The sequence below is a fragment of the Phyllobates terribilis genome, unplaced genomic scaffold (genome assembly GCF_046119375.1).
Source record: "Phyllobates terribilis strain yellow unplaced genomic scaffold, ASM4611937v1 Scaffold_8__6_contigs__length_399053987, whole genome shotgun sequence".
NCBI classification, from domain to species: domain Eukaryota; kingdom Metazoa; phylum Chordata; class Amphibia; order Anura; family Dendrobatidae; genus Phyllobates; species Phyllobates terribilis.
The window spans coordinates 351,646,846-351,657,678 of NW_027362768.1; the positions used below are offsets into that span (position 1 = coordinate 351,646,846).

Consider the following 10,833-nt stretch of genomic DNA (forward strand, 5'->3'; position numbering starts at 1 on the left):
GACCCCCTCCATTATAGTCCATGGGGGCTCATGAGCCGCCAGCGGTCTCATACATTGGATGAAGAGTAAATCTCCATGTTCTCTGCCTTTCTCTATAACTTGATATTTGTATGTAGAATATTAGATGACCGGCTTACCTTCCATCAGATCAGGGTTCGGCCCCGGCTGACTGATATCAGGGTCAGCAATATTTCCGTTTTGCCCCTCTTTGGAGTCGCCTTCAGATGTTTCCTGATGGATATAATATATACAATTAATATAACATTTCACAAATACTACATTACCACATACAATAGACAGGAAGGACTAAACATTGGATTTCCTGGATAATTTCAGTATTGGACGAACTGTACAACGCTGCTCCCCCCAGTAAATCCACATTAATATACAACCCCTGGCAAAAATTATGGAATCACCGGGCTCGGAGGATGTTCATTTAGTTGTTTAATGTTGAAAAAAAAGCAGATCACAGACATGGCACAAAACTAAAGTAATTTCCAATGGCAACTTTAGGGCTTTAAGAAACACTAAAAGAAATCAATATTAAAAATGTGGTACTCAGTAAGGGTAATTTTTTTTAGACCAAGCAGAGGGAAAAAAATTATGGAATCACTAAATTCTGAAGAAAAAATTATGGAATCACCCTGTAAATTTTCATTTCCAAAACTAACACCTGCATCAAATTAGATCTGCTAGTTAGTCTGCATCTAAAAAGGAGTGATCACACCTTGGAGAGCTGTTGCACCAAGTGGACTGACATGACTCATGGCTCCAACACGAGAGATGTCAATTGAAACAAATTAGAGGATTATCAAACTCTTAAAAGAAGGTAAATCATCACACAATGTTGCAAAAGATGTTGGTTTTTCACAGTAAGCTGTGTCTAAAATATGGACCAAATAGAAACAACATGGGAAGGTTGTTAAAGGCAAATATACTGGTAGACCAAGGAAGACATCAAAGCGTCAAGACCGGAAACTTAATCCAATATGTCTTCAAAACAGGAAATGCACAACAAAACAAATGAGGAATGAATTGGAGGAAACTGGAGTCAATGTCTGTGACCGAACTGTAAGAAACCGCCGAAAGGAAATGGGATTTACATACAGAAAAGCTAAACATAAGCCATCATTAACACCTAAACACAGAAAGAAACAAGGTTACAATGGGCTAAGGAAAAGCAATTGTGGACTGTGGATGACTGGATGAAAGTCATATTCAGTGATGAATCGCGAATCTGCATTGGGCAAGGTGATGATGCTGGAACTTTTGTTTGGTGCCGTTCCAATGAGATTTATAAAGATGACTGCATGAAGAGAACATGCAAATTTCCACAGTCATTGATGATATGAGGCTGCATGTCAGGTAAAGGCATTGGGGAGATGGCTGTCATTACATCTTCAATAAATGCCCAAGTTTACATTGATATTTTGGACAGTCTTCTTATCCCATCAATTGAAACGATGTTTGGGGATGATGACATCATTTTTCAAGATGATAATGCATCCTGCCATAGAGCAAAAACTGTGAAAACATTCCTTGAAAGAAGACACATAAGGTCAATGTCATGGCCTGCAAATAGTCCGGATCTGAATCCAATTGAAAATCTTTGGTGGAAGTTGAAGAAAATGGTGCATGACAAAGCTCCAACCTGCAAAGCTGATCTGGCAACAGCAATCAGAGAAAGTTGGAGCCAGATTGATGAAGAGTACTGTTTGTCACTCATTAAGTCCATGCCTCAGAGACTGCAAGCTGTTATTAAAGCCAGAGGTGGTGCAACAAAATACTAGTGATGTATTGGAGTGTTCTTTTGTGTGTTTGTTTTTCATGATTCCATAATTTTTCCTCAGAATTGAGTGATTCCATATTTGTTTCAATTGACATGAGTCATGTCAGTCCACTTAGTGCAACAGCTCTCCAAGGTGTGATCACTCCTTTTTAGATGCAGACTAACTAGCAGATCTATTTTCATGCAGGTGTTAGTATTGGAAATGAAAATTTACAGGGTGATTCCATAATTTTTTCTTCAGAATTTAGTGATTCCATAATTTTTTTCCCTCTACTTGGTATGAAAAAAATTACCCTTACTGAGTACCACATTTTTAATCTTGATTTCTTTTAGTGTATCTTAAAGCCCTAAAGTTGCCATTTGAAATGACTTTAGTTTTGTGCCATGTCTGTGATCTGCTTTTTCTTCAACAACATTAAACAACTGAATGAACATCAGACTGTCCTCACAGATGATGGAGCCGCAGAGACAGGCGGTCATAAAATGTCCTGTGTCTGCCTGGAGCGGACAGGGAGGCCTCTACCACCATAAATCTGAGCTTCTGCTATATGACGGTAATCTGGAGAAGATCAGACAACAAGGACATGAGATATAGAAGACGATGGCTCCTTACCAGGCGCTCCAGGGAGTAGGCCGGATACTCCAGTACAAGCAGGACATTCTGGGCCAGTTGTTTAATAAAGGCCAATTCTCCACTATGGGATTTTTCTTCAGCCTATAGAGATGGAAATAAACAAGAAAGGAAAATCATGAGAGAAAGTGCAGAATGGAGGACGCCATTTATATCGCCGTGTTACTCCTGATATCACCACTACAAATGCTACATGACAGCTGACGAGGGATCCGGTCATTTGTAAACCTCTAAAGGGAACCTGTCATGTAAAGTAATGCTATTAACCTGCAGATATGGAGTTGATATACAGGTTATTAGCATTCTGACACTGTGCTGCCATATTAGCACCGGCTGTCAGTCAGTGCCGGGTGCGGTTACAGCCGCCGCTCACTATGCAGAGAACGGTGACTGAAAGCCTGCCGGCGCCACCGATATGACTGAAAGAGTGAGGCTGCCAGGGGGATACAGTTTATTTCAGTGTGGCGGCTCCATGGTGTCAGAACGCTATTAAACTGCAGATTAAGGTGCAGATTAATAGCATTATTTTAGGCGACAGGTTCCCTTTATATCTCCACGTCCACCCTCCACACCTAGGGCATGTAAGTAAGACACATGACTGCTTACGACTTGTGTAAATCGGCCTGTGACAATTAAAAATCACATCTCCCCAAACCCTCTATTTATCAAGTACCGCCTTTTAAATCCTCCTTCCTCTCCTCCATTTCTTACAGCGTAAAAAACAAGTCTTCACTGGGCCCCATCAACAGAAAAATAAGAAATGTTACGGGTCTCAGAATTTAGCGACACAAAGCAAAAAAATGTTTTCGCAATATTCTGAATTTTCTTTGCATATTCGGTATCGCCTTAATCGAACTGACGTGGAAAATCATTTTTCCAGGTCATTTTTACTGCATAACAAACGCCGTAAAAACAAAACCCCCAAAAACTACTGTATATTTTATGGTAAAAAGAATGGAGCCACTCAAAACTACAACTCTTCTCACAAACGCCAACAGAAAAATAAGAAAGTTATGGCTCTTAAAAGAAAGTGATGAAAAAATGACAGCAAAAAAATGTCAAATTTCCTGGTCCTTACAAGGTTAACCAATCCCATTCACCCCACGGTAACAACCTTCCTGTCCCTATTTCAATTAACCCTTTAGATACCTCAATTTCCCTTGTCATGTAGCCTGTATGCCCTACTTTTGGTCCCCAGCTATTCTTATCTTAGTATTTGGAACAGGTTAAACTTAAACTTGTAATCCCTTATCATATTCTATTATTATTATTATTATTATTATTATTATTATAAGATTTGTGCAGATTGCCTGCTATTTACCTGCTGTACGAGTGTCCAGATGTTTTGCTGTAAATGCTCAAGATATTCTGAGCTAATACGACCTTTGTGGTATTTGGTCAGGCAGTCTCTCACAAGCTTCATAACCAGCCGGTAAGTGAAGCTGAGGACGCCATCGGGTAGTGGTAGCACAATGTCAGGGGCGTAGGTGGTAAGAATCCCCTGGAGCAGTGCTAACACCTGAAGTCTGTCTGAAGGAATTTCAGACATTTCAAGTAAATCCAAAGTAAATCCAAGCGCAATCAGTATATGATTAGCTATGTAGCTTCTCACTGACAGCAATGACACCGGAATGTCAAAGTGACTATGTGGGTGTAAACACTTCTGTAAGTAGTGATGGTTAATTATGATGTCATGATGGAATCTAGTGTTCTCATCTTTTTTTTTTTTTAAACAAACTTTATTTAATGAGACAAAATAGACAAACAAATCAGGTTATATTCCTAGAATCTCCATGACATTTACCAACACAGACCACATCTTTATAAATAAGTGTGAAATCTATCCAATCATTTTTTTTCACAATTTTAACAGATTCAGTTTTTAACTCCGCATGCAAAACAACAAAAAAATACTTGTCCAAAATCCTTATATGAATAGATGAAAAAATAAGTGAATCCATTAGACTTTAAGTAATCCTGTTGCCCCCTATGTTCCTCCGTATGATACCAGGATGTGTGTCAGAATACTTTCATCAGCTGGGACATATCAGATTGTGTATTGCTATATTCATTAAAAGATCTCAGTTTGTGAAAAAACGCTGTCGTCGACTTTTCTTTTTGTCTTTCTGACTCAAGTTTGTCATAAACTAATAAGGTTTTCAGAGTTTTGATTATTTCAGATAATTGAGGAGTCTCTTTCTTCAACCAATATCTAAGTGGACATTTTTTAACCACCAAAAGAACGACATGTATTATCTGTATAGACAGAACTCTGTCCCCATCCTCCCGATGTTCTGTTACAATATGATGAAATAAACATGCCCGAGGAGACTGTGGTACTTTAATTTTCCAAACATTATCTAAATAGAGAAGGGTCTCTTCCCACACCATTTGGGTGGAAGGGCATCGCCTGATTCTATCAAACAAATTGGTTTTAGGTTACATTTTGGGCATTTTCATAAATAATGTGATGAAGCATCTTTGTAGGAAAAATTGAAAGCATAAATGGCATTATGAATCAGTTTGCACTGCATTTCTCTCCATTGTCCATTGCTATTTTTACTTTATCCAAGCCCGTCAAAAGTTTACCATCTATCTAAGTGTCATTTAGCGCTATACTCCAATGGATAAATGAATCAGGTACCGCAGTGTGCAGAATTTGTCTCCTAATCCTTTGGTATATTGTGGATAGGGAATTTACCCATGAGCTAGACCACATCAATATGTCAAAATCACCCCTCCTTTCCACCTTCCCGAAATCTCTCACCATAGAGCTGTAGAAAGTAACTGTTTGGTGGTACTGTAGACATTGATGATCTCCCATATCATACATCCCTGAGAATTCCTGCCAGGTGAGCAGCCTTCCTTCATTAACATTTAATAAATCCCTTTCTGGTTCCATTGCTTACAAAGCTTGTTCTGTTTACCCTGAATAAATCTAGGATTTTCCCATAAGGGCACTAATTTAGATAGGTGAAAAGGTTGTGTGTATAATTTTCTTAAAACTTTCTACACACCCCCGGGCATGGGGAGCAGTGAATATTCCGCCAGCTGACATCGGCGTGTGGGGGCCATAAACAGTGCCAGCAGGAGACCCTTCCCCATAACAATGCGGCATGACATTTTTTTCTTCACATTTTTTTCCTATTTTCCTCCTCTAAAACCTTATAGTCTGTAAAATACGGTATATTAAAAACTGTGGATTAAGACATAGATTTCAAAACACAACTCACATATATACATTGCTCATTTAACCCCTTTACCATCTTGTGATTTTTTGTTTTTGCATTTTCATTTTTTGATCCCCTTCTACCCAGAGACATAACTTTTTTTTTTTCAGTCAATATGGCCGTGTGAGGGCTTGTTTCTCGCGGACGAGTTGTACTTTTGAACGACACCATTGATTTTACCATATTGTGTACTGGAAAACGGGAAAAAAATTCCAAGTGTGGTGAAATTGCAAAAAAAGTGCCATTCAACAATTGTTTTTTTTAACATATTCACTAAATGCTAAAAGTGACCTGCCATTATGATTCTCCGTGTCATTACGAGTTTGTAGACACCAAACATGTCCAGGTTCTTTTTTATTTAAGTGGTGAAATAAAATTCCAAAGTTTATAAAAAAGAAAATAAAGGAGCCATTTTCCAAGACCCATGGAATCTCCTTTTTTGGGATCTGGGGTCGGGTGAGGGCTTATTTCTTGCGCGCTGAGCTGACATTTTTATTGATGCCATTTTTGGGGTAGATATGATGTTTTTATCACCCGTTATTTCATTTTATTGCAATGTTGCAGCAAACAAAATTCTACATTTTTGTTTTTTATCCTCATTACCGATCTGATTAATTCTTTTTATATTTTGACAGATCGGGTGATTCTGAACTCGCCGATTAGAGATGAGCGTTGTTCGACTCGAACTGTTCGCCAATCTCAAATTCGAGCTGTTTTGGGCGGTGTTCGAGCCGTTCGGCGAACACGAAAAAAATTCGGCTGTTCGAGGTTATGTTCGATAACTGTTCGTGCACCAAAATCATAACTGTATTTTTTCTCAGTAATGATGAAAATTAATGTTAATACGCAGTTTGAGTGTACAGCGGGGCGGGGGGAGGGGCAGGGGATGGATCTCTGCAGGAATAATGAAGATCTCCATTTTTTTTTTCTCTTTCCCGCATTTACAGTGGGGAATCATAGAATCATAGAATGGTAGAGTTGGAAGGGACCTCCTGGGTCATCTGGTCCAACCCCCTGCTCAAAGCAGGATTCACTAGATCATCTCAGACAGATGTCTGTCCAGCCTCTGTTTGAAGACGTCCATTGAAGGGGAACTCACCACCTCTCGTGGCAGCCTGTTCCACTCATTAATCACCCTAACTGTCAAAAAGTTTTTTCTAATATCTAATCTGTGTCTCCTCCCATTTAGTTTCATCCCATTGCTTCTAGTCTTTCCTTGTGCAAATGAGAATAAAGATGATCCTTCTACAATGTGACAGCCCTTGACATATTTGTAGACAGCTATTAAGTCTCCTCTCAGTCTTCTTTTTTGCAAGCTAAACATTCCCAAATCCTGCAACCGTTCCTCATAGGACATGGTTTGCAGACCAGTCACCATTCTGGTCGCTCTTCTCTGAACTTGCTCCAGTTTGTCTATGTCTTTTTTAAAATGTGGTGCCCAAAACTGTACACAGTATTCCAGATGAGGTCTGACCAAAGAGGAGTAAAGACCGATAATGACTTCACGTGATCTAGACTGTATGCTTCTGTTAATACATCCCAGAATTGTATTTGCCTTTTTTGCTGCTGCATCACACTGTTGACTCATGTTCAGTCTATGATCTATTAGTATACCTAAGTCTTTTTCACATGTACTGTTGCTTAGCTCTATTCCTCCCATTCTGTATATGCTTTTTTCATTTTTATTGCCCAGATGTAGTACTTTGCATTTTTCCCTGTTAAAAACCATTCTGTTGGTTGCTGCCCACTGCTCCAGTTTATTTAGGTCTTTTTGAATCCTCTCTCTCTCTTCTCTAGTATTAGCTATCCCTCCTAGCTTTGTGTCATCAGCAAATTTAATCAGGGAGGTGCAATCTGTCAGCCTATCAGCAGCGCACACACGCAGCAAAGTGCTTTTTTTCACACAAGCAAGGGCATGTGTCATTGGCAGTGTATGTCACATGTCCTTGCCCTGTAAGACCCTGCCATTTTCCCCGTCGCCACCATTTTCTCACTGCTGCAGCTGCGTGTTAGACGGCACCGCTGTTGCTGTGTGCGCTATACCTTGTTAATTTCAAGCCAATTTTCGCACAAATCTACAGATAGCTTGGGAGTAGGGAAGAGTTGTGATTGCAGTCCTTTTAAGGACTAGGTTACAGCATTTCCTACGACTTTTATCAGGCAGGTCTGTGCTCTTAAATAGATAGGTTGGGAGTAAAGACTAATTGTAATTGCAGTCCTTTTCAGGACTAAGTTACATCAGTTCCTATCAGTTTTTGCCAGGCAGGTCTGTGCAAGTTTTTTTCACAGCATTTTGCTAAATCTAGCAAAGCAAATCCTTTTTGGCCTCTTGCAGTGTGTGTTAGTCAGTGGAGTAGCCTATCTGTGTTGCAAGCTACACCACCTGTGTATAGAATACCAATATTTTTTACTGCACCTAGTGAAGTAAAACCTTTTGGGCATAGCATCATTCTATTAGTCCATCTATACTGACCTCCATCAGGTTGCAAATTCAATATAATTTTTTTCTGCATCTAGCTCTGAAAAAATATTTGGGCTTCTAGCAGTGTGTGGGACTTGGTCTATTAGTCCATCTATACTTCGCCGGGGCAATGTCACACACGTGCCTTGTATGGCTCACGTGTTGAACCTGGTTGTTCAGCAATTTTTAGCCCACTATCCCGGACTAGATGGCCTTCTGCAGAGGGCACGGTTGCTGTGTGCTCACTTCCTCCGTTCGCATCCCGCAGCTCAGCAACTTACATCTCTACAGAAGTCGTTGGGCCTGCCACTTCACCGGCTAAAATGCGATGTGCCTACCCGGTGGAATTCAACTCTGCACATGTTGCAGTGACTGTGACCATTTCCGGTGACTACCTCTTGAAGCTCATCAAGAGAATGCCAAGAGTGTGTAAAGCAGTCATCAAAGCAAAAGGTGGCTACTTTGAAGAACCTAGAATATAAGACATATTTTCAGTTGTTTCACACTTTTTTGTTAAGTATATAATTCCACATGTGTTAATTCATAGTTTTGATGCCTTCAGTGTGAATGTACAATTTTCAAAGTCATGAAAATACAGAAAAATCTTTAAATGAGAAGGTGTGTCCAAACTTTTGGTCTGTACTGTATATAGAGCAGCATTTTTAGTGGCAAAATATTTTTTCATGCTTTATTTTGAAGTTTTTCTGCCAAAATCTAGTAGTAACGTGCCCCACCCTGGCCTGCATCTTGTAATGCCCCCCATCTTTGTCCCCATCTTGTCGTAATATTCCATACTGGGCCCCATATTGTCGTAATGTCACATGCCGGTCCCCATATTGTAGATATGTCCCCATCTTCTAGGAATGTCCCCATCCTGGTCCCCCTCTTGTAGTTCTGACCCCAGCCTGGTCCCCATGTTTTAGGACTGTCCCCAGCCTGGTCCCCATGTTTTAGGACTGTCCCCAGCCTGGTCCCCATGTTTTAGGACTGTCCCCAGCCTGGTCTCCATGTTTTAGGACTGTCCCCAGCCTGGTCTCCATGTTTTAGGACTGTCCCCAGCCTGGTCTCCATGTTTTAGGACTGTCCCCAGCCTGGTCTCCATGTTTTAGGACTGTCCCCAGCCTGGTCCCCATCTGTTAGGACTGTCCCCAGCCTGGTCCCCATCTGTTAGGACTGTCCCCAGCCTGGTCCCCATCTGTTAGGACTGTCCCCAGCCTGGTCCCCACCTTTTTAGGACTGTCCCCAGCCTGGTCCCCACCTTTTTAGGACTGTCCCCAGCCTGGTCCCCACCTTTTTAGGACTGTCCCCAGCCTGGTCCCCACCTTTTTAGGACTGTCCCCAGCCTGGTCCCCACCTTTTTAGGACTGTCCCCAGCCTGGTCCCCACCTTTTTAGGACTGTCCCCAGCCTGGTCCCCACCTTTTTAGGACTGTCCCCAGCCTGGTCCCCACCTTTTTAGGACTGTCCCCAGCCTGGTCCCCACCTTTTTAGTACTGTCCCCAGCCTTGTACCCACCTTTTTAGGACTGTCCCCAGCCTGGTACCCACCTTTTTAGGACTGTCCCCAGCCTGGTCCCCATCTTGGAGGACTGTCCCCAGCCTGGTACCCACCTTGGAGGACTGTCCCTTATGCTGTTCTACACATACAAGAGAAAAAAAAGATTCTTCTCACCTGTCCTCCGTTCCCTCGGCGTCTTTTCTGCACCTGTGGCCCGCAGGCACCATAGACCCCGATCCAGGAGCTGCCGGCAGCTGCGCTTCAGTTCAGTGTACTGCCGCGCAGAGACCGGCTCTCTGTACAGCAATACCAGTGGCAGCCGCCGGCCTATCAGAGGCCAGCAGCTGACATCTGCGCGTGTCAGGGACGTCATACACTGCTGCGCTGGGACGCAGATGTCAGCTGCTGGTCTCTGATAGGCCGGCGGCTGCCACTGGTATTGCTGTGCAGAGCAGTACACTGAACTGAAGCGCAGCTGCCGGCAGCTTCTGGACCGGGCCGCCATCGGGGTCTATGGTGCCTGCGGGCCGCGTGTTTGAGACCCCTGCCTTACAGCAAGCCAGCCATTTGCTTTGTGTGTAATACCAGGGTGAAGCCAAGGTTATGGAATGATTTGTACTCACAGAACTATAATAAAACAATAGATTTGTCACTTAGTTGATTTTCTTATAGAATGATCAGACTCGCAGAATTGCAAGAAATCAGTTCTGCAGTTTTGTAGGAAAGACTTTGCCCATAAACCAAAAGACTTTGCTAAAACATCTGAAAAGAATTCTGCCACCATCCCTTTCTTTAAGGAAGGATAATGGCCGTTCTCTTTCTTCCCTTTCAGAAGGCGTTTAATGTGTCCAGCGACTGCTCTGCACTTATACCGCTGGCAAACACCGCAATGAGGAGCGACGTCCAGGAAAGTCAGGCGCGCGGCTTACTACGTCTGGGGAGGCGCAAAGAAGCGCTGGAGAGCGCAGAACTGCTGGCAATGGAATTGGAGACATTATAGGAAAACATTATTTGTCCAACTTGAGAAGAAAAAGTTGCTTTATTATGTTTAAAAGTAAAAATGGATGAAACTTACTATTATGCTCTAGTTAAAAAAAAAAAAGATACTGAAAAGTTGTCATATTTGCATTGGTCCAGGATCTCCTTCTGCCAGTGACACCTATGTGGGAATGGAGCTGCCAACACCTGGGACCAGCGCTGATATAGTGTTGTGGGAAAACGCTGCA

The 10,833-nt window shown here is 42.0% G+C and overlaps 1 long non-coding RNA gene across 1 annotated transcript in view; it reads left to right on the forward strand.

The window, feature by feature from the left end:
• LOC141156562 (uncharacterized) overlaps positions 1-10,591 on the forward strand; it is a 30,718-nt gene extending 20,127 nt beyond the window's left edge. The window contains exon 3 of the long non-coding RNA XR_012247675.1: positions 10,440-10,591. This is a non-coding gene — a long non-coding RNA (uncharacterized lncRNA). The remainder of the gene's footprint in view (positions 1-10,439) is intronic.
• The last annotated feature ends 242 nt before the right edge of the window (positions 10,592-10,833 follow it).